At 44.2% G+C, this 26,423-nt stretch overlaps 1 protein-coding gene across 6 annotated transcripts in view; it reads right to left on the reverse strand.

The window, feature by feature from the left end:
* The window catches only part of TLN2 (talin 2), a 421,578-nt gene that overhangs the window by 258,075 nt on the left and 137,080 nt on the right, over positions 1–26,423 (reverse strand). Inside the window, exons 1-2 of one of the 6 annotated variants that reach the window (XM_070421574.1) lie at positions 13,999–14,024; positions 11,485–11,618 (exon numbers count right to left, since the gene is read on the reverse strand). The exons of 3 other annotated variants lie outside the window; for them this stretch is intronic. The gene's annotated coding sequence lies outside the window, so the exon portion shown is untranslated. Of the gene's footprint in view, positions 1–11,484; positions 11,619–12,132; positions 12,151–13,998; positions 14,025–26,423 lie in introns of those variants that run through there. 2 more of the 6 variants (XM_070421569.1, XM_070421564.1) reach the window with 2 other exon arrangements.

Raw genomic sequence — 26,423 nt, forward strand, 5'->3', positions numbered from 1 at the left:
ATAACATCTTTTAAATTTTGAAATGTTCACACTTTGAAAAATATATTTAAATGAATTTCACCTTTTTAAAATGCAGCTACTAGAGAATTTAAACTATGTGTCTCGTATTATAGTTCCAGTACGATGCTTCTCCAGATTCTAATTCCTTTCCACAACAGCCTAAATGTGTTTGATGTCAACACACCATAACTGGAGCTATTTGATGTCAACCCTAGAGCTACAATCCTCTTGGACTTCTTTTTTGAATTATTTTGTATGCCTCCTCTAACGGTTCCTGCCAATTCCATTAAGATTTAAATATTTAATTTTAGTGTTCCAGTAAAACACTCACGGCTACCTTGAGCATAAAATATCACGTAACCACCAGATAGACCCCTTCAGACTGAGAGTCAAAATGTTTAACTGCTGGGCTATTAAAAACACGACTCACAATCTATATTTTTATTTACTTATTTTTTTTTTATTAATCCTCACCTGAAGTTATTTCTTCCATTGCTTTTCACGTGCCCTGACCAGGGGCAGGGAGTGAATTGCAACTGAGATACATGCCCCCTGGACCAGGAATCAAACCTGCAACCTCTCAGTGCACAGGCTGATGCTCTAACCACTGACCCACACTGGCCAAGGCCCCAATCCATATTTTTAATCTCACAATCAGAATGTGATAACATTTTTTCTGGCTGTTACAACCTTGGGTGTTAGAATTTCACTATGCAGCTGAGAAAATATTCAAACCCACATTTCTGCTACAAGAGGAAGGAGGCTGGAGCCTGCCCCATAAAGTAGGAGGAGAGCCATTCACCTAGGTGCCTCCTATCCGTTTCCAGTGGATGAAATAATGAGCATATGATAAACTGAGGATTCAACACTGACTTTTGAAAAAGGGAACGTCAAACAAACATTACACCTGACCTCTGAGGGATGGTGGACTTCAGGGTGCTTCCAGCTGCCTTTTCCTAATGGCCAGCAGGGATCAGAATAAGGGAGAAGAATCTGGTTTAAAAAAAAAAAAAATGACTCCATGAAAACTGATGAAGTAAAACCTCCATTATTTGGCCCAGTGCTACCCAAAGGGTGCGCTGCCCACAGCCGTTCCTGATTGGTCTGCAATAATACAAGTACAGAAACCGCAAGCAAACATTTGGAAAATTTTATAGCAATTTGACAAAGTTATTTATGATGATCAAATTAAATTTTTTAAAGTCTTTACATTTTTTATGTCTTTTTTCCAAAAAAAATATTTTATTTTTATTGAATTTCACAAAAGTGTGTTAGCCCCCAAAATTAGAAACCAAATAACTGGCCATTCCTTTCAGAAACACTAGAACAAGGCACCAGAATCCTCAATTTTCTGGTGGGGTCAGTCTCTATTTATAGGAACTGGGGCCAAGGGCAACAAAAGGCTAAAGGAAACTGCGTCTGTACATTTTTAGAAAGAAGAAAAGAACCACTTGCGGGGGGTGGTAAAACAGAACTATTTCTACGGTGTAGTTAGGATTAGGATCTATATCATAGTGTAATAATTTTACATCTACAACCACATATTTCTTCTATTATAAAACACCATGGATTATAAACCACATTGTAATATAATATAGTGTTGATGGGTCCCGATTTCAGAAATATTCAAATATATACAAATTAAAGTTCTTAAGAACAATGATTATACCTCAATTAAGCAAAAATGTCAAGTGCTAATTACACACATACACACACAAACACACACACATACACACACACACTAAATAATCGTGCTTTTTAAAAGCCTTTCACCAAGTTTAGGTGAAAAGCTGAAAATGTCTAGGTGAGTAAGGAATCGTAAGCACCAACCATGAATGGTTCTGTGGGACAGGAAATTGAAGAGGCCCAAAGAATCCACAGTTGAGATGGGAAGAGAGATGGCTTCCAAAGTATCCAGGAGTGGAGAGTTGAGCAGTTTAAGGGTCAAATGACTCACAGGACAGTCAATTTAGTTACATTCAGTCTCAAAACTCCTTTCTTCACCTCGGCCAGCCAGAGGAGGGGCTCTGGAGAAGGCTCTGTCCTCCCTGTGCCCTTGACCAAAGGTTAAGGGTCTGGGAGCAGATCCAGGCAGCCGCACTCCCACCCTGCTTTCCTAACCATCTGGTTCTGAGCCTGGAGGCTGCTTCCCTTCTAAGCCTTGTATCCTCATTTGTAAAAAGGGTTAATAATGCCTCCCTCCGGGGTTATGCAGAGGGTTGGTTTTGTTTTAACAAGACCCAGGGATTTGAGCAAGCTGTAGCTGAAGGGAAGGAGAAACAGTGACCCAGGAAGGAGATGGGTTTCTGGAGAATGGAGATTCTTCCACCTAAGAGCTCTTCCCTTACCAGCGGTTCTCAACCTGTGGGTCCCAACCCCTTTGGGGGTCCAACGACCCTTTCACAGGGGTCGCCTAAGACCATCGGAAAACACGTATGTAATTACATATTGTTTTTTGTGATTAATCACTATGCTTTAATTATGTTCAATTTGTAACAGTGAAACTGGGGGTCACCACAATATGCGGAACTGTATTAAAGGGTTGCAGCATTAGGAAGGTTGAGAACCGCTGCCTTAGACTAACACTGCAGGGAGAGAGGGGGAAGCCGGGCAGGTGGCAGCTCTGCTTCCCGTGTGAGCTGGGAGGAGAGTTCTCTATGAAAGTAGGTGCAGAGGAAAGGTGGAGTGAGGGCACTTAAAGCTAGATGAGAGTCTATATGCTGCCCAGAGGAACCTGAGCATGTGTGGACCAGGGCCCCTAAAAAGATGTCACGTGGGCAGAGGACCGAATCAAGGTGGGGGGGAGAATGTGTGTGGGCATCGGTCCCTAAATGGTGTCCTCAAAGGAGGCCATGTGGCTTTCATTCTCGAGGGCTGGGGCGAAGGGCACTGGGGAGCTCGGTCCCTTCAGAGGACGAGGAGTAGAGAAGTGAAAGCAGGGGAGCCTAACAGAGTGAGAGGACAAGGAAGAGTTTCGACAGGGAGGTTTCAGCGAGGTCAAAGAGCAGGAAAGGGGTGCAAACAGGGGGGTGCAATCAGGGTGAACAGAAAACGTCAAGAGGGGCACAGTATCTGGGGAAACCACACCTCGCTCAGGGTGTGGTTATGAAAACTGAAAGGCAAGGCCTTAACAGAGTCAAAGGTCAATTTAGGAGCTGGGTGGTAATGGGTTCACCAGCAGGGGCGCTACAGCTGCCAGCGAGGAGCAGAGAGCCTGAGAGTGCAAAGGCCCCGCTCAGTGCATCCGCTCCAAGGTGAAGCCAGGCACTGGCCAGGAGAGATAGGGAGGGGCGCGGCAGGAGCTGATGGACACGCAGGGAGGGCAACTGAGGGGTCATGATGGCGACTCAGGTGCACACATGTCCCTCCTCCAGACCTGAGGGCCCCTGGGCGTGTGGGCGAGAGAACAGCTCCACAGGGAGTCGGCCAGGGCAACAGAGACTCAGAAAGGCAGGGGCCAGGAACATAGTCTGGAATGAATGTGTTGGGAAGCAGTATGCTGGGCTCAGTTTTGTCACTGACAGAACTTTTAGCTACTAGGTACTACCTTTTCATGTATTTCCCAGACTCTGGCTGGTACCACACATACTGGGATAGAAAAGTTAGGCAGAGAGTAGATGTAAAAGGCTCCATTTAGGGGGTGAGGGGTGGAATAAAAGGCTGACAGCAGCCCACCTACAGCAGGCATGTGGGGAGGCGCTGCCAAGTAATTCAAGGCACCTGCCAGCTGAGTACTTCCCTTGAGAAAACGGCTGTGTTCTCAAGCCAGGGAACCTGGAAGGAAGAGCATAACTTACAGAACTAGGAGAAAAGCAGGCACCTATTAGGTTCCTCCCAGGTGCCAGGCACTCCGTAGAGCAGCTCACATATCAGCATGTTAGACACAAGGAGAACGAAAGATGGTCTCCCATATCTGCCCTGCCCTTGAGAATAAAAAAAGAAGAGTTTACAGTATACTCAGAGACCCGAGACACATCAGCCAAAAGCAATGGCTACTTAGTATTAAAGCATTATTAGGTGTAATAGTGGTTCGCTTGCTTGTAGGGATGATAATTATGATTTTTAAGGAGCCCCAGTCTTTTAGAGTTGCATGCTAAAAAACCTACAGCTAAAATGTGATGTTGAAGATTTATTTCAAAGTAATCAAGTGGAGAAAGAGGGGTTCTAGATAAAACAAAATCAAGTATTAGTTATCATGTATTAATAATTATTGAGGCGGTGTGATGGGTACCTGGTGCTCATGTTAGTCTTTCATGTTAGTCTTTCTACTTCTGCAGATGTTTGCAATTTCCGAGCAAGTGACAATAAGAAGGTAACATACAATGTTTTTAACATAATTGTATTAGTATGATGGCATTACTGCAACAAACTCAAAACTGTGTGTTTAAATGATGAAGAGGCTTAAGGCTTTAAAAGGTAGACTGACAGGTCCATAGAGATAAAGTCTTGGAAGTTTTCTAAAGAAGCAAGACTAGCTGGCTGTGGGCACATGCAGTCACGCTTGAGAAGGTCCAGGAACTACATCTACCCAAACAGTGTGTCACCTTGACATCGAAGGTCAGCACCTTCCCTCTGATGACACAAAGTAAGTTTGACTGACTTCACAGGCGTGATAGGCAACAGACTCCTGTCATGCTTTGTTGCCCAGTTGAAGGATCAACTAACAGAAAGGTGCCAGGTGTCAGGCTCATCTCCCGAGCACCCTCAGTGTGACTGGCATCCCCCCTTTTAAAACCAGCAGAGGAATGGCAATAAGCCAGGAAGAGAAAACAGCTAATACCTGCTCTGAAAGTTAACAGCCGATAATGTTGATTTGATAATCACCAACCTCCCTCACTTCCATGAGACCCACACCGTGAACATGTTGAGTACAGCTGAGTCAGAAGGTGAATCTCAAGGAGTAAGAGTCAAGATTAAATGACACAACTACCACTCCTACACCCACACACATAAATCAAACTCTGAAGGGCTTACACACTACCACTTTGGGGAGGATTTGCTTAAGCCAGTGGTCTTCAGCCAGGGTGATTTTGTCTTTCAGGGGACATTTGGTTTTATTTGAAGACATTTCTGATTGTCGCAACTGGCATCTGATTATTAGAGGTCAAGGGTGCTGCTTACATCCTCCAGTGTACAGGATAGACCCACAACAAAGAATTATCTGGCCTAAATGTCAATAAGCTAACGTCCAGATGCTCTTACTCAAGCAAGTCAAATTCAGTGCTAAGGGAATATTCAGACTTGTTCAGAGAAACAGGGAGTGAGGGGGACAGGAAACGAGGGATAGAAATGACACTGTCTTTTAAAAGTATTATTCATCTATTTCTACCGATGTTCTTTAACCAGATGTGGTGTTTGATGCCATGCCCTCTGGTGTAGTTCCTATTTTGCCCACTAAACTAAAGGGACCAGACACATGAAAGACTAATTGCCAAGACCAATATTTGCTTCTTTTCCAACGGCCATATTTACCCAAGATTATTCTGCTCTTGGTGAACTGGGAACCAACTGGCTGTTGACACACTTGGAAAAGAGCCAAGGAATAGTCTGGCACCTTTTTCCATGGGCAGCAGTGGGGAAATGTGGTCCAAGAAGACCAATCTCTAAAAACCACGTAAGCTTTTGGACAGAACCACTTTGAAAACAAGTTCTTATCAACAAGGCAATCCTGTTAACATTTTCGACTAAAGAGTCTGGAGAAGAGGAAAGAGAAGAGCAGTGGCATAAGGAAAAGCACACAGAGCGGGTAGAAAGGAAGAAGGAAGAAGAGAGAACAATGATCATAAAAAATTCAGCAGTGCTTTGACCTGAAGAAGGCAAAAAGGAAAACAAACTCACAAGTAATTATTTCTCCACTGACTGTCATTTTTAAAGCCAGATTATTGACCCTGAAATATAACCCACAACTGACCTCCACAATGACCAATAGTAGCTTCTTATTAGAACTCTACTATTTACATTCACATGTGTGGGGTGTTTACATAATACTGGTAACTGAAATTCAGCTGCACTATCACATTTCTCTCATGTGCCACAGAGCTTCTGTTTTTCACAAACCACAAACATTCAACTGTAGCTATAATTACCCACCAAGTTCACCTGCTTACGTAAGATGCAAAGATTCCTGACTACAAGCTCCACCAACCTCCCATGTGAACTCCAAATGCTATCCTTTCAAGAATGTCTGGGCACCGAGGCGTGTCTGAAAGGGCACCCTAATGTCCTGGCAATGCTGGGCACCAAGTATTGGGCTAATGGCCTGCCTCTGGTGGGACCTTTCTCAACCTCTCATCTCCTAGAAAGGAGCTGAGGCATTAGACCCAGAAGGTCAGGCCAGAGAGGCTTGCTCCAAGTGTCAATGGCACTGGGGTACAAAGAGTGGTGTCAGAGCAGACCGTTCGGTCCTCCCATGAGAACACACACCTACTCTCTGGCCTGTAGTGGCTGAACAGTGACCCCTCCCCTCCGCAAAAGATATGTCCCTGTCTTTATCCATGGAACCTGTCAATATGAACGGATTTGGAAAAAGTGTCATTACATATTTACATCTGGATGTTGAGGATATTGAGATGAGATCATCCTGGATTGTAAGGTTGGCCCTGAATTCAATGAGAAGTGTCCTTATATGAGCCTGAAGAGAAGGCCATATGAATAGAGAGGTATTTGTTTGAAGTAGCCACAAGGCAAGGAGTACCTGGAGCCACTGGAAATTAGAAGAGGTCAGGAAAGTCCCCCTAGAGCAGTGGTTCTCAACCCGTGGGTTGCGACCCTTTGGGCGTCGAATGACCCTTTCACAGGGGTCGCCTAAGACCATCGGAAAACACATATATAATTACATATTGTTTTTGTGATTAATCACTATGCTTTAATTATGTTCAATTTGTAACAATGAAAATACATCCTGCATATCAGATATTTACATTACGATTCATAACAGTAGCAAAATTACAGTTATGAAGTAGCAACGAAAATAATTTTATGGTTGGGGGTCACCACAACATGAGGAACTGTATGAAAGGGTCGCGGCATTAGGAAGGTTGAGAACCACTGCCCTAGAGCCTTCAGAGGGAACATGGCTCTTGCCAACACCCTGATTTTGCCTGACAGAATAAATTTCTGTTATGAATGAAGGGTAGCAAGATTTGCTACTCTGATATAATGATTATTTTGAGCTGTAAGCAAGTAAAAACAACAAATTCAGGAAAAGGCTTTCTTAGAACTTCCCTTATCTGCCTAGAGATAAATCTTCCAAAAGGAACTCAATTGTATAAATCACCTCCCAAGAGTTTTATCAACCAAGGAAGACTGAGTCATCTCGGAGGAGACCAGAGATCAACACCACGCCCAGATGAACTTTTTCATAAACTATCATATCTCCCATCTCTTCTTCCAAGGGCCCATTCATCTTTCCTAAAAATTACTCTCCCCCTTCCCTTTTCCCTGTGAAGATGGTATTTAAGCTTGAATTTTAAAACTACCTCTAAGAGTGCTTGTTTTGCTGGGCTATCTCCCATGTACACATGAAGTAAACATGTTAATAAACTTCTGTTTTTCTCCTTAATATTGTTTTACAGAATGTCTCAGGTCAGAACACAGAAGGGTGGAGGGAAAATTATTTTCCTCCCCTACATAAGCCACCCCGTTTGTGGTAAATGGTGAAGGCAGCCCTAGGAAACTGCTACATGGTCTAACACTGGGCCTGTCCAGACTCAGCATCTCAGAACAGCCAGGTCAGGGGTCACCTGGGCGTCCTCCAGGTGCTCCTTCCTGCAGCCCCTGGGAGGTCAGGAGCATGAGGCTGGAAGACATTTCTCCAGCCCTGAGAGAACAGGCCAAGGATGTTTTCCCATGGCCGGGCTCTGGGGCATGGCCAAGAAAGTGTTTGTCTGCCATAGGGCAGAGTCCCACCCAAAGAAACAAGTGGTCTTTGAGGAAAAACAACCCAGCACCTGGTGGACCCTCTGATGAGTGGCTGTCATCGTCAACTACTCCTGCTGACATTGATTCAGGACTTCCCGGGAGCCACACTGTGCTTTCAACAACATGAAGAACTTTGATTTCATCATTCTCTATCTTTTCTTTAAATCACCGTCTCGTACATGGACATGCCTAAAAATAGCCTGCAGCGTTACACCTGAAAGGAGATTACACTGTTGGCATGCACCCATGAGAAGTTTGCTCCAGGTCACTAGGCCAGCTGATGGACAAGCCAGAACCATGACTGAGAGCCGAGTCCAGAGCCCATGTCTTCAACCTCGAGCCCATACTCTACTCTGACTCCCCTGGGGCCCTCAGGTCTGTCCCCTTCTCTCCAGCATGCTCCCTGCCAGGCGGTCCTGCCTCAGCCCCACTGTGGCAAGGACCACACCTCAGTCACTGCCCAGCCCCTTTTCTCCTGATCACCAGCCCCCCGCCCCCCCCCCCCACACACACACAAACACACTTTATGCAGTTGAATAATTAGGTACATAAAAAATGTGAATACCTTGGATTAGGGGCTCTGAGAACTCAGTTCAATAGGGGATAGTGACATTTAAGCACACAGTTACATCCTAAAAACTACAAGGGAAAAGAAAAGAGGGAATTCTGGAGGTCCTAAGCCAAATGCCCCGTCCATAGCTAACAGCCCCCCATAAAGGCAAGCAGCTCACATTTAAGCTAGGTCCTGGCATTCTTTTTCAGATGCCACTGCCCTAGGGGAGGCTAACTGCTCTGACTCCAACCTCCTTCTGCTCAAACCCACCCTCCCCTGCGGTTCCAGGAGTCTGTAGGTCAAAGGTTTAGAAACCTTTTCAGTGCTATCTTTTAGGGAAGTACTTTGACAATGTGTTTTAAACATCTTTAAATGTTCCTTCCCTTGAATCACCACTAATCACAATGATGGATCTCTCATCAGGAAATAATCTTAGATGCAGAAAGCTTCATAGGAAGGATGCTAAGTGTTCATTCTTTACTCAACATGAACACAACTCACGATCCAAAACAAGGGGCTCATTACGTTTGCTGTTTCATTCTCTTGGTTATGACAAGACCAGAAAAATGCTGTTTATGAAAACTTGAAAAATTATTTACTCTATAATAAATGGGGGAAAGATTGTACTTCTAGCATGATTATAACTATGGCCACTCAAGAAGTAACCTAACCAACCAATGCTTTGAGGGGAGATTCTGTTAGAAAGTAGTCAAAATACTCATTTTTCCTCAGTGGTGGGACTATGGGTGTATTTCTCTTTTACTTTTAAGTTTTTACACATTTCCTATCATGAATATGTATTACAATGAGAATGGAGGAAAAATAACCTTCATATTAAAAACGAAAACCAAGGCTCCCATGGCTACCCCTGCTTTTTAGAAAAACACAGGCCCCTTCACCAACATGCACTTGCTTCCCTCCAGCCCATGCACCCTCCTTCTGGCCACATGGAGTTCCTTCATATTCCCAGCATCTGCCTTCCACCCTCTAGCTCAGTGCTTTCACACACACCACTGTGTGTTTGCCTTCTGTCTCCTGCTGGGAGGTGGGCTCCGAGAGGGCATGGCCTTTATCTACTGAGTCACTCCTGTGACCCCAGTGCCCAGCACAGTCTCTGGCGATGACATCCTAAGGGCTCAATAGGTATTTGTGAGAGGAATAAATAGAGAAGCACTGAAGGCCTGCTCACAGGTAGCCTCCTCCCTAACAGTCTCCCTGGCCACCAGCCCTCTTAGCCCTCTATGCCCTGCCGGGAGCCGGTCCATCCTTGCTGCTTGACGCAGTCGCTGCAGAGAAGAAACATCTGCACAGCATATGTTTCAAGGGACCTGGCGTATATGGCATACTGTTCTTAATATGTTTGCTCCCCTTCTTGGCGCTATGTGTTTTAACCAAGGTCACCTCTCTGAGAAAGGTTGTTTCCCCAGGTGGGGATTTTTCCCTGAAGTTAGGGAGGGGATACAACCCCTTAACTAAGTGCCAGGCGGGTAGTTAATCACTTTAACTACAAACAATCACGCTTAAGCTACATAATCTTTACTCCCTGGAATGGAGATAAGAAATGCCCTAACCTTTGGAATAGAAATTGATAGGATTAAAATCCACTGGTATAAATACAGATGTAACAAGACAACAGAACACAGAACCTAGAGACAAGACTTGGCTGGAGATCCTATACAGAACCTAGAGACAGAAGAAGAACCTAGAGACAGAACCTAGAAACAGAACCTAGCGAGAGAACCTGGCTGAAGAACCTAGAGACAGAACCTAGGGACAGAACCTAGAGACAGGACTTGGCTGGAGATCCTATACAGAACCTAGAAACAGAACCTAGAGACAGGACTTGGCTGGAGATCCTAGACAGAACCTAGAGACAGAACCTAGAGAGAGAACCTAGCGAGAGAACATGGCAAAAGATCCTGGACAGAACCTGGCTACAGAATCTGGTGGGAGAACCTTGCTATGCTGATCAACTGAACGCTGCCTCCGTGTCATTCCTTCTTCGCCGACTCCGTCCACACCTTTGGGGACCCCTGGACCTGCTGGGGCTGGATCCCAACACTGCCCCACCAGGAATTACCCATTCACACGTGTTTTCTCAGAACATGAAACATACCTGGTCTAACAGAACATGTGCCATGCTACATTTTATTTATTTCTTTACCACATTGGCAACAGCCACACCAGACAAACCATGAACATGTATGCCTGAGAGTTACATGGGCTACCTCACTTTTCCTCACACTAACTTTAGGAGGTAACTACTGTCTTTATCCTCATTTCACAGACGCAGACATTGAGGCTTAAAGAGGTAAAGTCAAACATTTAGTTCTCACAGCCAATGAAAAGCAGGGACGTCTGCCTCCTAAACTCAGGCCTTAACAATGCTATGGCACAGCCAAATGCCAGTTTCTGTCCATCCTCCGCAGCGGACCGTGCTGCTCTCTGAAAGCTGGCCAGCGCTGCCGCACACGCAGACGTCCCAGTGCTTGCAGGTCTGGAGCACAGGAGAATGGCACTCGTGTGGACTGCACGGATTCACTGTGAGAAGTAACCCTAGACCCACACAGTTGGGAGTGTAAAGGGTCTGCCCAGCAAAGCCAGGGTCATCAAAATAGGTTCGAGTTCGCTCCCGTTTGACACATGGCTATGTGAGGAATGTAAGGGTGCAACAGTTGCCAGAGTGCCCCTCAAGCTTTCCAGCAGCACTTAATTATGAAGTGGTATGTTAATTGTTGCTCTTAAATACCCATTAGCATAGATCCCCTAAGACCCTCTACTGGGCAATAATGTCTTAAATGTGTGTCACAGATCACTTTCCAAAAGCTCTTTCAAGCATATCATCTGTCACTCTAGTGCAATTTAGTAGGTATATGCTTTAATATTTTCAAATTTTCCCTAAATTGCTCTCAGTTAGGTGACTTTCCATTATTCCAAACAAATGAAATGTTGTACGGTACTAAAAGAACATTGTAGAGCGTCTCAAAATGACATTTAGGAACTTTACTCACCCCTGGCAATCAAGAGCAGCCCCGTGGAGAGAAAGTTTGTGCCCCGAGTGTTAGCTGGGGCCGTCAGGCAGCGGGTGGACTGTCGTGTTTTCACACTTATTAACAGCTTGTCTGGGATTGCTGCCGGTGAATCTCTAGCAAGGAGATACGCACATTAGCAGCTCCTACACGCACCTCTCCTCCTTGGAGCTAATTGCACAGGCGACAAGGGGATATTTATAAGCATTTCTGAGAACATGCGCATCAGTGGGGGGAATGCAGCATCGGACATAGCATAGATAATTAATGTGCTCAGGAAAAACACTAAAGTGTGGCTGGTAGGAAAATCTACAAGGTATAGAATGTGGGAGGAGACTGAGGTTAGCCCCGTCTTCTGCCCTGGCCGCGGAGCTTTCGCAGCCAGGCCCAAAACCTTCAGCTGCAGATTGAAAGCAGCACGCCACGGGAAAGGCCGACTCTGACCCTCCCGCGGCGATTCTGAGGGTCCTTCCTGCTACCTATCAGAACAGCCGCCCAACCCCACAAGGAAACCAGAAACCAGGGCAGCCTGACTCCTGACAGCATATGACTTTTATCAAATCCACAGGAGACTGTCTTATCCGGGAAAAAGCCCGCCAGACAAGGTCTCGGTCTGAGTCACCATCTCACCTCCTCCAATGCACGTGGCTAGCGCCTGGGCTTCTGAGGCTCCAGTCCTCATCTGTAAAATAGGACATGTGCCCCTACTGAGGACGTGCACACTTATTTCAAAAGGCAAAATTAAAACGCTCCTTATGGACTAATTTATTGGCTCAGCGAGCTGGAACTGCACACCTGGCCCTGGGGAATACAGAAAGGAGTAAGGCCAGGCCTCTGCCCAAGGAGGAGACCCACGAACAAATGGCTGCAATAAAATGCGATGCACACAAAGGGTGAAGGGGGGAGGGAAATGCCATCCCAAATGCCCTGGGTGACACTGGTGGGGAAACCCAGAAGGCTTCCAAAAGAAACCAGGTGGAGCTGAGCCAGGGCCTGCCCACCCATGGGGAGGGTGTGGAGCACCCACCCACCGTGCCTAACATGGGAGAAGGGCATCTTGTACGAGAAGCAGTGTGGATGGCGTTCTAACAGAATGGGAGCATTTCAGGAAGGCTCGAAGGGACAGGTGCAGGGGAACAGAGGGGGTGCCGTCAGGGAGGCACCGTCACCTGTGTTATCTCATCCTCACTATCTTCAGGAACATAACAAGTCCCCAGTGAACAGTGAGGGCCACAGCCCACAGGCACCAGGAGTCATCTCCTCGCCACACACGTATTGGTCTCCTGGCATTCTGAAGTTAAACAACAGATATGGTAGCAAGAGACATGGGGAAAAAAATAAAAAAGCTCAAAATGATTGTAAAATGTTTAATAGACAAAGCTGTAATAAACATTTATCTGATATGGGGCATAAAGAGAAAAATAAAATCAGAACATATAGTTTGTTTAAGAGAATTTCTCGGCCCTAGCTGGTTTGGCTCAGTGGATAGAGCGCCGGCCTGCGGACTAAAGGGTCCCAGGTTCAATTCTGGTCAAGAGCACATGCCCAGGGGTTGCAGGCTTCATCCCCAGTAGGGGGCATGTAGGAGGCAGCCAATCAATGATTCTCTCATCATTGATGTTTCTATCTCTCTCTCCCTTCCCTTTCTCTCTGAAATAAATATATATTTCATATATATATTTCATATATATATATATTTCATATATATTTCATATATATATATCGATATATATAGATATATAGATATAGAGTGGAAGTTGCTCTTCATTAAAAACAAAAAAGAAAGAAAAGAGACAATTTCTTCAGATCATTGAGGTGTACCTAGTATGTGCCAGGTACTGGGAATTTGAAGATCAATGAGACAGCCTTTAGCCTCAAGGAGCTTGTAAATGAAAACAAAACAAACAAAACAAAAACAGCATAGCCATCATTTAACAGTGGATGGTAAGAGCTAACAGAGGTGATGATACAGTGGATGAGGTGAACACAGGGTCTCTGTGGCATCTAACAGACACAGGGGACAAGGCAGGAGAGAGGACTTGAGGGAGCTGTCTCAAGGGAAGAGATGCTTAAAGACTGAAAAGAAAGGAGAGAAAAGGGGAAAGATGTGAGGAGGGATGCAGCAGGAGGGAGCAATAGCACAGAATTCCTGAGAGGGGCAGGAACCTGGCACAGGGGAGAAAGCCCTAAGGGCTCGGAAAGACCCAAGGGGGGGGGGGGGGGGCAGGAATATTGGTGATCAGAAGACTGAGGACAGCAACACGCACCAGGCATGGTCACTCAGGATGGTGCCCCTCTTGTCTGAGGAGAGACTTTTTATCTAAGCATCTTCCTCTCCTCCATATAAAGTGCCTCGCTCATTAGTGCTTGGAAATGTTGGCCATTGTTACTGGAACGTCAGAACCCGGCAGGCACTTTCCGCTGACTAATGCAGGCGAGGGTTAGAGAATTTAGCCACAGGACTCCCTAGCGAACTTTAATGTAAGGTAAACTCACCTGTAAAATGGTCCCCTGGCAGAGACCCTAATTATTCGGAACAAGGCTCTCAGCTCCTCTGGTGCAAGCATTTAAGTGTTGAGGAGAGAGCTGCAGGAAATGCAGACACACCCCTGAGGAGGGGCCTCTGTGGGGTGTGTTACATTCCTTGGAGAACAGGGCCCCTGCTATAATTTGTGTAATCAGCCCGGAGATTGGACTGCAGAACTCTGCTTCCCATTTATTACAATATCACACTCCTGCCCAGGAAACCCCACCCAGGCTTTTGTTTGGAATTCTCTTCCTTGATTAGGTGTAAGCTCTATTATTCCCACCACTCAGGAATAACACTCGGGTCTGATGAAGCTGAAAAGCACAGCACAGTCAGAACCGACTTCCGAGAATGAGGCTACCCAGTACTTTTCTCCTCTCTCCTTTTAGAATGCTTTCTTTATCATTTCCTACTCTGCAGACGAAGAGCGAGAAGCCGGGACATCTTGTACAAATGGAAAGGCAAATCATTTCTGCTCTCTGGTAGGGCCATGCACGCTGGGGAAACACTGCCCGGGCTGTGCACACAGCCCCTCCCACCTCCTGGCCCTGATGCGTGGCTGAGGCTGGGCACTGGGTTGGCGGGAAGGGGTGAGGGAGGCCTCAGAGCCCTATCTCCCCCCTTAAATCTTTCTAACTGCTACTCTTGGCTGAGCTGCTCCTCACTCTCTGCCTCCTGGCAGGAAAGGCGGTGCAGGGCTCAGATGCTATCTGGCTGCTTTCATTAATGCAATTCAGCTTGAATCCAAACCCAAACAAGAGCTGAGGAGCAGGGCAGAGTTCATCACCCAGAGGGATGGAGGACTCCACTCCAGAATGACAACCGGAGACAGACTACAGGGAAATATCAAAACAGTGAGATTAGCATTAGGAGAAAGGATGAGCCACTTCATTATGTAGCTAATACTCGAGGCAATTGAAGAGACGTGTTTCATGGTCTGTCCAGCTTGAAGAGCAGTCTCGGGTATTGTGGGACCTGCCTCACTCCTCACCTCCACCCCAGTTACCTGAGCAGAAGTGGTGCTTATACCTTGAGGCTGAGTAGCCAACCCACTGTCAGGCCAGGGCTCTAGGGCCTCTATGGCCTGTTTTGGGCAATGGGATCCTCCCCAGTAACTGAGCCATTCCATTTGATGAAACTCTAGCTGGGAGGTTGAAAATTAGGAGGTCAGAAAGACTAAGGCTAGGGCAGCCACAGAGGCTATAGCAAACTGGTAAGTAATCATGACTGTACAATTATCTGCATAACAAGAAGATAAAGGACACCCCAGGAGAGCTCCTTGAGTATCTCAGTCCAGTCCCCATGAGCCCTGGGGCCCCTCATTTCCCATCCTGTGATATCCCAAAGACACACAGAAACCTTCCCCATTTCCCACACTGGTGTGAATGGGTTTCCATCACAATCAAAGGCCCTTGCTGAAAATAAGCACCCACTATATGTCAGGGCTGTGACAACAGTACTATGTCAGAGCAGGTGTGGCCGAAGAAACGGGACACTGGATAATTACAGAATAGGGCAGCATGGCTGCAAGAAAGTGCTGGTGCTGTAACACATAGGATCTGGCAAATAATGGAGATCACAGCACACTACAGGTCAGATTTGCCCCAGTGAGCTTCTCAGAGAAAGGACCCCAATTCGTCCATGAAGCTTAGGAAGGGTGTGGCTGAACACTGAGGACAACGTTGATAATCCTGTGAAATCAGGTTTCATTACCACAACTCCTCTGGGCTCAGGCCATATCCGCTGGCCTTAGATACACAGACTGTAGCCCACGCAGAACTGGGAGAGGTCTGCTGGCAAGCCCTCCCGTCTCAACTTTTGGTGATCCTAGTAAAATACAGCAATCCCCAGAGGCAGCTACTCGGAGCTTTCTTAATAACCTGCCTGCCTGCTCCAAGGCCAGAGGGAAGCCAGGCTGCTGGAGAATTCACCCTCTGGACCTCTAGCCTGCCTTCTTGTTCACATCACCAGTGGATGGGGCAAGGCGTGCTCATTCATGGAGGCCCGAGTGCAAGGAGGAGCTCTGGCCGTTCTGAACTTGTGGGATACGTGTTCAGGAATGAGGGTAGGAGAGATGGAAAACAGAATGAAGAAGACACAAGCAGGTCCTTAAGAAGCTTAGCGTTTTTCAGAGGAAATAGGACATGTACACAAGTGACCCAATCACACTCACGCACACCCTAACCCAGTGGTCAGCAAACTCATTAGTCAACAGAGCCAAATATCAACAGTACAACGATTGAAATTTCTCTTGAGAGCCAAATTTTTTAAACTTAAACTATATAGGTAGGTACATTGTTATTAACTTAATTAGGGTACTCCTAAGCTGGCCTTTGCTAAAAACGTCCTCAATCTGATTGAGGTATGTTCGCTGAGGTCGACCCCTTCCAACTCTCCCATCCACACTCGTCTTGTATACTTGTTTCAGATAGACAAGTGTGGATGGGAGAGTTGGAAGGGGTCGACCTCAGCCAACGCACCTCAAAACAATGTATCTCCCCCGCGCTGCGTATCCCATCACCCGACCGACCGACACCCCCCACTTCTTCTAACACCACTTCTTCAAAATAGACTCGCCCAGGCTGAAAACCGACTTCTGCGCATGGGCCACGAAGTTTCAATCGCACTGTACCTGCGCACCTGCACGTGGTATTTTGTGGAAGAGCCACACTCAAGGGGCCAAAGAGCTGCATGTGGCTCGCGAGCCGCGGTTTGCCGACCACTGCCCTAACCCACTATAAGGTCTACGTAAAATGGATGAAGAAATCATTTCTCAATCCTATATGCAAGGAGATTTTCCTTGAGAAATGCAATTAAGTTAGAATGTGAAAGGGTCATAGTTATACAGGCAAGATGAATGCTACCGTACAAACCTGATTTAAATTAGTAAAACGAATTACCATGATGGCCTTTCAAACTTTTTAGCAGCAAAGTGCTGTCTTCAAATGTAAGCTTACTCAGAAGCCCAATAAGCAACGTAGATCCCTAACAGCAGAGTTGGTCTGGTTGAAATGGGGGAGCGAGACGTGTTGGGGTCAAACCCCAACAGGTCCAGGGGTCCCCAAAGGTGTGGACGGAGTCGGCGAAGAAGGAATGACATGGAGACAGCGTTCAGTTGATCAGCAGCCTAGCCAGGATCTCTAGCCAAGTTCTGGTTAGGATCTCCAGCCAAGTTCTGGCTAGGATCTCCAGCCAAGTTCTGGTCAGGATCTCCAGCCAAGTTCTGTAGCCAGGTTCTGTTGCTAGGTTCTCCAGATTCTCCAGCCAGGTTCGGTCACCAGGTTCTGTAGCCAGGTTCCAGCCAGGTTCTATCCAGGTTCTCCTGCCATGTTCTGTCTAGGTTCTCCAGCCAAGTTCTGTAGCCAGGTTCTGTCCAGGATCTTTTGCCATGTTCTCTCTCTAGGTTCTGTCTCTAGGTTCTGTATAGGATCTGTCTCTAGGTTCTGTCTCCTGTTGTCTTGTTACATCTGCATTTATACCAGTTGATTTTAATCCTGTCAATTTCTATTCCAAAGGTTGGGGCGTTTCTTTTTCCAGGGAGTAAAGATTATGTAGCTTTAGAGTGATTGTTCTTAGTAAAAGTGATTAACTACCGGCCTGGCACTTAGTTAAGGGGTTTTATTCCCTCCCTAACTTCAGGGAAAAATCCCTACCTGGGGAAACAACCTTTCTTGGAGAGGTGACCTTGGTTAAAACACATAGTGCCAAGACGGGGAGCAAACATATTAAGAACAGTATGTCATATATGCCAGGTCCCTTGAAACATATGCTGTGCAGATGTTTCTCCCCTGCAGCGACTGTGTCAAGCAGCAAGGATGGACCGGCTCCCGGCAGAGACGTGGAGACCCTAAGGGGCCTCCACAAAACACACAGGGCTCCAGGAATCAGCGCTGGGAAAACCTTTCCTTTAAAGGTATTAGGACTTATTATGGCTTTCAGGCTCACTTGGTCATTTGAAATTTACCTAATGAAAGTGTTCCCAGGTAGAATGTACTAAAAGGAAAGGATGATGATAGTTTACAAGGTAAGTGCTGAAGGTCTACACTACCAATTATTCTCCGGGCACACTTAGATGTGCTTCCGTCTGCCTCCAGAAAACATGACTTCCAGGCCCCCAAGACTCTACCCCAGCCTGGGCCACTGCCACTGGCCAGACCCCTCTATTCCGCCAATGCCCTGCTTCAAAAAATCGAACACGTAAGTTCATGTACATCAGCCTCACCCACAGTGTGGGCAGAGGCCCTGTGGTCTAGAAAGTCCTCGGATGTTTCAACAGGCTCCTACACATGGTGACCTCTTTAGAGGGGAACCGAGTAGAAGACCCTTCATGAGTCAGGAACACTTTTCTGTGTGTGTGTGTGTGTGTGTGTGTGTGTGTGTGTGTGTGTTCCTGTCCCACATCATTGGCAAGTCCTCTGGGAAATAACTAGTGACTTAACCTTCTTCCCTAATTGTAGTGGATGTGATACTTTCTTATAAATAACAAATACTTTCTAATAAAGAAAAGTAAATCAGAAATACATAGAAATGAGCAAACAAATGGTGAGTTCCAGGCAATGTCCCAAGAAGATGACAAGGATGCCTGCTAAACTACTCAACATTTTACTTTACCCTCTATTTAAAAAGAGAAAAAGAAAAAGAAAAAGAAGAAAGATAATCATATAAACAGAACCACTTTCAAATGGAGTCGGAACTACCATCCCAGAGGAAGTGCCTTGCGCCTTGCAAGTCTTATGCCCGAAACCTCTGGAATGTTAAAACAGAACAACTTAACCTTCAGACTGGGCCTAAAGCAACAATATGTCCCAATGAACTGTTTGCAAAGATAAGAAAGTAGGCACTGTGACAGAAAAAACTGAAAATTGAAACATTCTTTAGAATTAACATCACTACGTTGGCTACTCTGACCTATAGAAATGCTTCCCTTCATCTCCCTGAGTTGTTCCCCTTCCCTTTCTCATGAATGCCCCTTGCCTTCCTCTCCTAAATGAGACAGTGTTTGGGTTTCTGCCTGAATTGGTGCTTCCCAAATAAAGAGCTATTCTTCTTTATCTCAAATAAATGCTTGTTTCCTCTCATTGTGGCCTTTTTAGGTTAACACTTCTAACCAATGCAGAGAAATGCCATAGCATAAAATATCAGGAAGGTAGTAAAACCTTCATATTTGCAAGTGATATGCCTGTATGCCTTGAATCTAGTGGCTTATAGATGGTCAGAAACAATAACCATTTAGAAAATGTCATTTAGGCCCAGCCAGTGTAGCTTAGTGGTTGAGCATCAGCCCATGAAACAAGCGGTCCCTGGTTCAACTCCCAGTCAGGGCACATGCCTGGGTTGCGGGCCCAGTGGGGGGCATGTAGGAGGCAGCAGATCGATGTCTGTCATTGATGTTTCTGAAAGGACGAGGACTACGCCCTCCATCTTGCCCCAGGGTAAGGGCTACGCCCTCCATCTTACCCTGGATCCTCCATTTTTGGGCAGCCATGTGCTCGGCAAGGCTTCTTCCCAGAAGCCCAAGCCTCTGCTAGCCACACCCAGGACTTCTTTAAACTAACCAATGACAATCAAGGGAAGTGTGCACCATAGATATGACCACATCCTGTGTAACAAGACACCTACTTGCGCCTGGCCAATCGGCAGGGCCCACAGTCCTCTCTCCTCCCCTTACTCCAACCCCCTATAAAACCCCTCTCCCCACAGGGCTGGGTCTCTCTGCCACTTGCTGCTGCGTCAGTAAGGAGGGTAGGGGAGCCAAGCCTGGGCTTGAATAAAGACTCTTATGCTTTTGCATCAGACACAGCTGGCTCCCTGGTGTGGTTTCTTGGGGATCCTGAAATCTGGGCATAACAGTTTCTACCTCTCTATCCCTCTCCCTTCTCTCTGAAATCAACGTATTTATCTATTTTTACAAAAAAGTTATTTTAATGACTTAAGTCTTCTATATTTGATAAACGGATATTATTTACAAAGTTTTTTGAGGGGGGAACACAACTTGATCTACTACATTTTTTAAAATAATTCTTTATTGTTGAAAGCATTACATGTGTTGCCTTTTTTCTACTGACCCCCTCTAGCCAACCCCCGCCCCGCCCCAGGCCTTCACCACCCTATTTTCTGGGTCCATGGGTTATGCATACATGCAAACAAGTTCTTTGGTTGATTACCTTCCACCCGCCCACCTTCTCCTGCCTTCCCTCCGAGATTCTGAGTTCTGTTCCATGCTTCTATGTCTCTGGATCTACTTCATTCATCAGTTTGTTACTTAGATTCCACATATGAGTGATGATCTACTACTTTTTACTCTAAAGCTTTCTATAATGATTAAGTCTTTCATAACAAGTCAGTGTGCAAATACTGTTAATGATATATTAGTAAAAAAAAAAAGGTTAATATATAAATATATACTTTTTGTTTAGTAAAAAAGGTTAATATAAAATTCTAAGTTCTTTCATAAATATTCACAAATTAAAAATTTGTAGAGTAAAAAAAAGTTTGCTTGCTATTTTTTAGGAATAAAAGAGGAATGTGAACAACTATCTAAAATATTTTCCTTTAAACATTCTCCTTACTGCCTCTCCCACAGATGTTCTGAAAGAGAAACTATGCAGTTCTGAGGGTGTGCCTCCAGGTTTTTGATGATTATCTGAAGGCCTAGACTGATAAACAAACTTAATCCCGAGAGTAAACTAAGAATCTCAGAAGAGACTTCATCATTCCTAACCTATGGGAAGGGTGTTGTTCTTTTTTTCTTTTTAAATTAGATAGAATTTATAAAATTTTAAAAGTTTGTGATTTTTTTCATAGCAAATACACCGTAAAAGAATTTTTAAAAATCCACATCTCTGCCAAATCATTAAATTTTCTCCACGTCTACAAGGAGACGTACTGGAGTTTTGCTAGTGTGCTGAATTTGGGATGGAGGTGCAAATGTATCATGGAAATTCCACTCCTTACTGGAAAATGGAGTCCTGTGTCCTCCGCAATCTCCCGGGCGTGTCTCACTGTTAGGTGAAGAAACTCGCACTGCCTTAGAGGCATCATGGGTGTCTTCATGATCTTTCCAGAAAACAGTCCTTTCTGGCCTTAGTAAAGTCAGACTTTGTATTTTATCTTTTTCTCACTAGTAAGTAGGTAATGCTAAACCTGTACAATTTCTCTATTCCACCATCCTAGAAATAGCATCTTACGTGTTACTTATTTCAAAGGTCTGCAATTCTCCTGATCTTTTCAAATCAGTCAAAGCTCTTAATGTTTTAGTCTTCTTTCCCAGCAGCATTTTTATTGTGTGTCTCTACATCATCCTAAGTGAAAACTGTAGCTTTCTGACATAAATAGGGCTTAACATGCAATCAAAATTCCCGATCTAGTATCAACAGCTGGTACAAGGAGGTCTCATTTCCTCAACCTAGATGAAGGGAATTTTCATCTACAGGATTTCTAGTTACTCCGAGTAGTCCCTGTGTGCATAAAACACAAGTGAGCATCAGCTGTCCTCACAAGTCCTCTTCTCTCCAGCCCTGGTGAGGGGAGGGGTTAGAGAATCACTGTGACATGGAAGTGTCCTTCACATTGTAATCATTCCACCAACATCTGTTGTACTAGTTTATATTAAGCATCTTGACTGATTCTGGATAATGTTTACCCATTTGCATCCAATGTTTAATTCCTTTTTTATCAGGAAATTGAATTACTTGAAATCCTCTGTCAAGCCTACTGAGAGAAAAGAATAAAATTGCAAGACTGAATTTGTGCTATGCTCTGTAGCTTAGGCTACTGGCAAAAATAAATAAATAAATAAAATTAGATTAAAAGATACTTATCAAAAGCTAATCACTTAGCACAAAAATTAAACAATAGCTATTAAATACAAGCATCATTTACGCAATTTTTCCTGACAACTTAGGTATTTTATAAATGATGATGAAGCAGTCTCCACCTAAATTATATGAGGTAACATCAAGCATAATGCAAAAGGCATATAGTAGGCAAATGTTCAGTCCCTTCCATATTAAACATGGATATAAAATGCATTAATTTTATGTGCATTTTCTTAAAAGGCTTAAAATGAGATATACCAAATTCTTAACACTCTTGAGGAAGAAGTGAGAAAGGTGAGAGACTTTTACATTATACTTTTTAAATACCTGTATAATTTGAATTTCTGTAATGCATATCATTTTGTCATTTTAAAACTATGAAAAATGCAAAATAATGTTGGCAAATGTGCACTGAAAATGGTATTCTTGCAAGTTTCTTATAATACTATAAATTGATACAACCTTTTTTCACAAGATATGTAAAAGCTTGAAAAATATTTATATCAATTGACTTGCAATTCATTTTATACATTCTCCAGAATGTAGCTATGTTTGTTTGTTTTTTATGAAAAAGCAATCTAGCTTAATACATATATCACAGTGGATCTTTCAAATGTAATCTTCTGAAATGTAGGCTAGAAAAATAGAGTTGATTCTTGTTATTTGCAGTAGTTATATTCTATAAAGTCACCACAGACACTGAATTAGTGAATACCAAATATTGCTCTAAGGCAGTGGTTCTCAACCTTGGCTGCACATTAGAATCACCTGGGAATCTTTTTAAAATCCTGATTTCTGGGCCTCATCCTCCAGAAATTCTGTTTCTTTGTTACTAATGTGTGGCCCCACCCCATAACAAAGAAACAGAATTTCCGGAGGATGAGGCCCAGAAATCAGGATTTTAAAAAGATTCCCAGGTGATTCTAATGTGCAGCCAAGGTTGAGAACCACTGCTCTAAGGGGAAATTCAGGGTTAGGTTCCTGTGAGCCTCTGTTCACAATATGAAACAGCTCTCATCAACTGATCTATACAAAAGTTTATTTTATGTATGCTTCTGTTTAAAGACACATAGAGAGGCAGATAGGCATTGAAGTAATGGCCAATAGCACCATAACTCATGCCTGAAGGAAGCTTATCTAAATGCACAATTTTTTCCATAAGACATAGTACAGCTTTCCTTGGTCTTAGGAATACTAGACAGCACTTCAGCACTACACTTTGGGGCCATTTTAAACAGCGAAATCACCAATAAAAAGCACAAAGATGGGGAAATATGGCACTAAACAGACCTTGAAAAGGAAGCTTGTTTACAATCTAAGAGCTGACCCGAGAAGGCAGAGCATCACCTTGTCTGACCTCAGCTGGGATCAGATATATCAGGCGACTCAAATTTTTGGCCTCTTTGCACATATGTGTGTCCAGGAACGGGGGTTATATTTGGGGGTTATAAATAAATTTTAGCAAGTAGACAAATTTGCAAATATGCAGTCTGAATAATGAGAATCAACTGTCTTTACTTTGAGTAATTAGAACAAAATTCTCAAAAGATAGATTGACAGCAGAGTAAAAAGATACCCATAAAAAGCTTTGTTGACTCAAACAGGTGATTTTAATCCCAGGGACATTTGGCAATGCCTTAAGACAAATGGTGATTGTCATGACTGGGTCTAGTGGGGAGAGGCCAGGGATACTAAAACAATACAACAATGCATAAGACAGCCTCCAACAACAAAGAATTATTTGACCCAAAATGTCAATCGTGCCAAGATTGAGAAATCCTGTGCTGCCTATATTTTTAAGTGTCTTTTTCTGCACCTTCTACTTCAATGCCTAAAACAAATTATGGATTGTCAAAAATGAAACAGCTCTCATACTTTATTTCTCGGTGGTCCCTTATTTTCAAACAACTAAAAACACAAAGCAGTCATAAGCTATATTGAAAGTATGACTTTTCATTTCCACTAAGCTTGTATTGGTGACGGGGTAACTCCAACTATAAGGCAAACCATAGAGCCAGTCTGAGGTCTAGTTTCTATTTTAACCCCGAGTAAATAAAAGTCATCACTGCATGGGAAGTAAGAAGTGTAGTCTGTAGTTCACTGTCCATGAGATGGAGAACCCAGTTCACTCACAGCAGCTTTTGGAGTAAGTCAAGGACTTCTGAGAAGGTTCTCACGGTTACCCTCTCTGAGGATGAAAACGTCTTACCAAGTCTTAATGATTCTATGAAAAGAAGTCCAATCTAAAAGCCCTCCCTCCCGCCCCCCAGTATCCTTCACTGAATAAATGCGGCACACTTCCTTCACTGCTCTCCATGTGGACTCATTATTACACATTTGTTCAGTCTTTACTCAATCACATTTTTAAATAATGAATCAAGCAATTTGTAGAGCAGTGGTTCTCAACCTTGGCTGCACATTAGAATCACCTGGTAATCTTTTTTTAAAATCCTGATTTCTGGGCCTCATCCTCCGGAAATTCTGTTTCTTTGTTACTAATGTTGTGGCCCCACCCCATAACAAAGAAACAGAATTTCTGGAGGATGAGGCCCAGAAATCAGGATTTTAAAAAAGACTCCCAGGTGATTCTAATGTGCAGCTAAGGTTGAGAACCACTGTTGTAGAGTAACTCCAAGGTTACTCAAGAACATGCCAAAATCACTGTGCTAACATAACAAGGATAAATAATTCCCAGCTGGAGTCAGACGAGGAAATTAAGAACTGCGCTTGGAGTTTGGGACCTGATTATTCCAAGAGTCTTTTATTCTGGAAAGATTATTTTAGATCCACTGTGCAAAAATAAGGCTATGATATTCTTCCCTGTTCTAAATATGCTCTGCTGGAGACCATATGCTCTGCTGCAGATGCCTTCAGCTTTCCACAGGGTCCTCCTGTTGATCACTCAGACCTAGAAACTCTCTATTCTTCTGCAACCTCGCTGACCATTCTCTCAGCTCCTGCTCCTCCCCTGCCCCAGCCTCCACATGCAGCTCTGCACCCACATGCTCACTCTAGGCCAGAACTCATTAGACCACCATGATCAGCACCACCCAAGGAGCCTAAGATTAAAATGTGATTCACAGATCCCCTTTCCTGACCTACTGATTGGAATCTCAGACAGAAGGCTTGGGAATCTGCATTTCCATTCCACCTCCTAGTTATTTAAAAACTGTAGCCCCAGTCACAGAATAACAGCTGTATTCTGCTCATATGTAATAGGACATGTAATTTGTTCACACCTTCAGTTGAGAGAAATGCCTCTTTTCTAAACTTCCATAATATGCTACATATGATATCCATCACACAAAACCAGAACTGCAGATTTATTTGCTTCCCAACCATAGTTTTCAAGGGTAGGGACCATGTACATACTGAGGTTCACCCCCAGAGGCCAACACAGTTTCTGACACATAGTAGGTACTAATCTGTTGAATAAGTGGACGGATAGATGGATGGATGAATGGCCTCTGAATGACACTATTGAAGTTCAGTAATTATATCTAATTTTTAAATAAATGTTAATGTAAACAAATAGAAGACCCAGTTGAATAACCTCCAACACAGAAATCTTAATTGAGTGGAGTATAGCTTTCAGGGAGCTCCACAGGAAAAGAGGCGAGGCAGTCCTCCAGAGCTATTCAAGTTTGGCACTCGTGTCTCAAAAAAAGATCAGCCAATTGACTGAGCATGTGCAGTCCTAGGAAGGAGCAAAAACAGAGGATGAGGATGAGAAGGAAAACTGGTAAACAATTTTCTGGGAAGAGCAGATTATGGTTAGGGCCAAGGTTAAACATTCTTAATTTCAATGGCCAAAACAAATACTGTAATCACCCCCAAGTGTACTGCCTATAGGATAAAGTCTAGAATTCCCCGAGATCATTTACCCTAGGATTCAAAGCTGCACATAATTCAAAGCTAGAGTGGACATTTTTCCCCTCGTTTACCCATCTTCTAGCCTCCTATTATTCCTTTCCACCTTTTCGATTTTCCTTTGAAAAATCAATATATAGCAGCCACAGAATTTGGGTAGTGTTAACCCCTAACTAAGCTCCAGAGGTTGACCCTTACTGGCATAAGCCAGTCGGCACAATCTCTCCATTCTGACTAACTGGGGATGAGCAGAAACCCAGGCCTAAGCACATGGCATTGCTCTGTCTGCATGAGGGTTAAGACTGGCTCAGCTCAGGTCTTTTGTTTGATGGTTATAAATGTGAGCAGAGAAGCAGGTAGCTTTGCTTGCTGCTGGCAGTCATCTTGTGAATATGAGAAAATCTAGAGAGAAAAACACCCCCTAGACAACCATGTCTGCAACTGGAAAAGTGGGTCTTTTTCCTGTTATTGAGCCAACATGTTATCCTTATCATTTAAGCTACTTTGGGTTTTCAACTACCCAAATCATTAGGATACCTGCCCATTCATTCCTTTCAAGTTGATCCTTCCCCTTTCTCTTCGGACAAACATAGATCCACTGTTCAAATAGTACGTACACTGTCCCCAGACATACACCTCATCCATTCCCACCTCCACACTGTGTGTGTCTTTGTCCTGCCTTCATGCTCTCCCCTTGTTCTCTCTGT

The sequence above is a fragment of the Myotis yumanensis genome, unplaced genomic scaffold (assembly GCF_028538775.1).
Source record: "Myotis yumanensis isolate MYYU_CA2020_CCGP unplaced genomic scaffold, mMyoYum1.0.hap1 SCAF_1, whole genome shotgun sequence".
NCBI lineage: Eukaryota > Metazoa > Chordata > Mammalia > Chiroptera > Vespertilionidae > Myotis > Myotis yumanensis.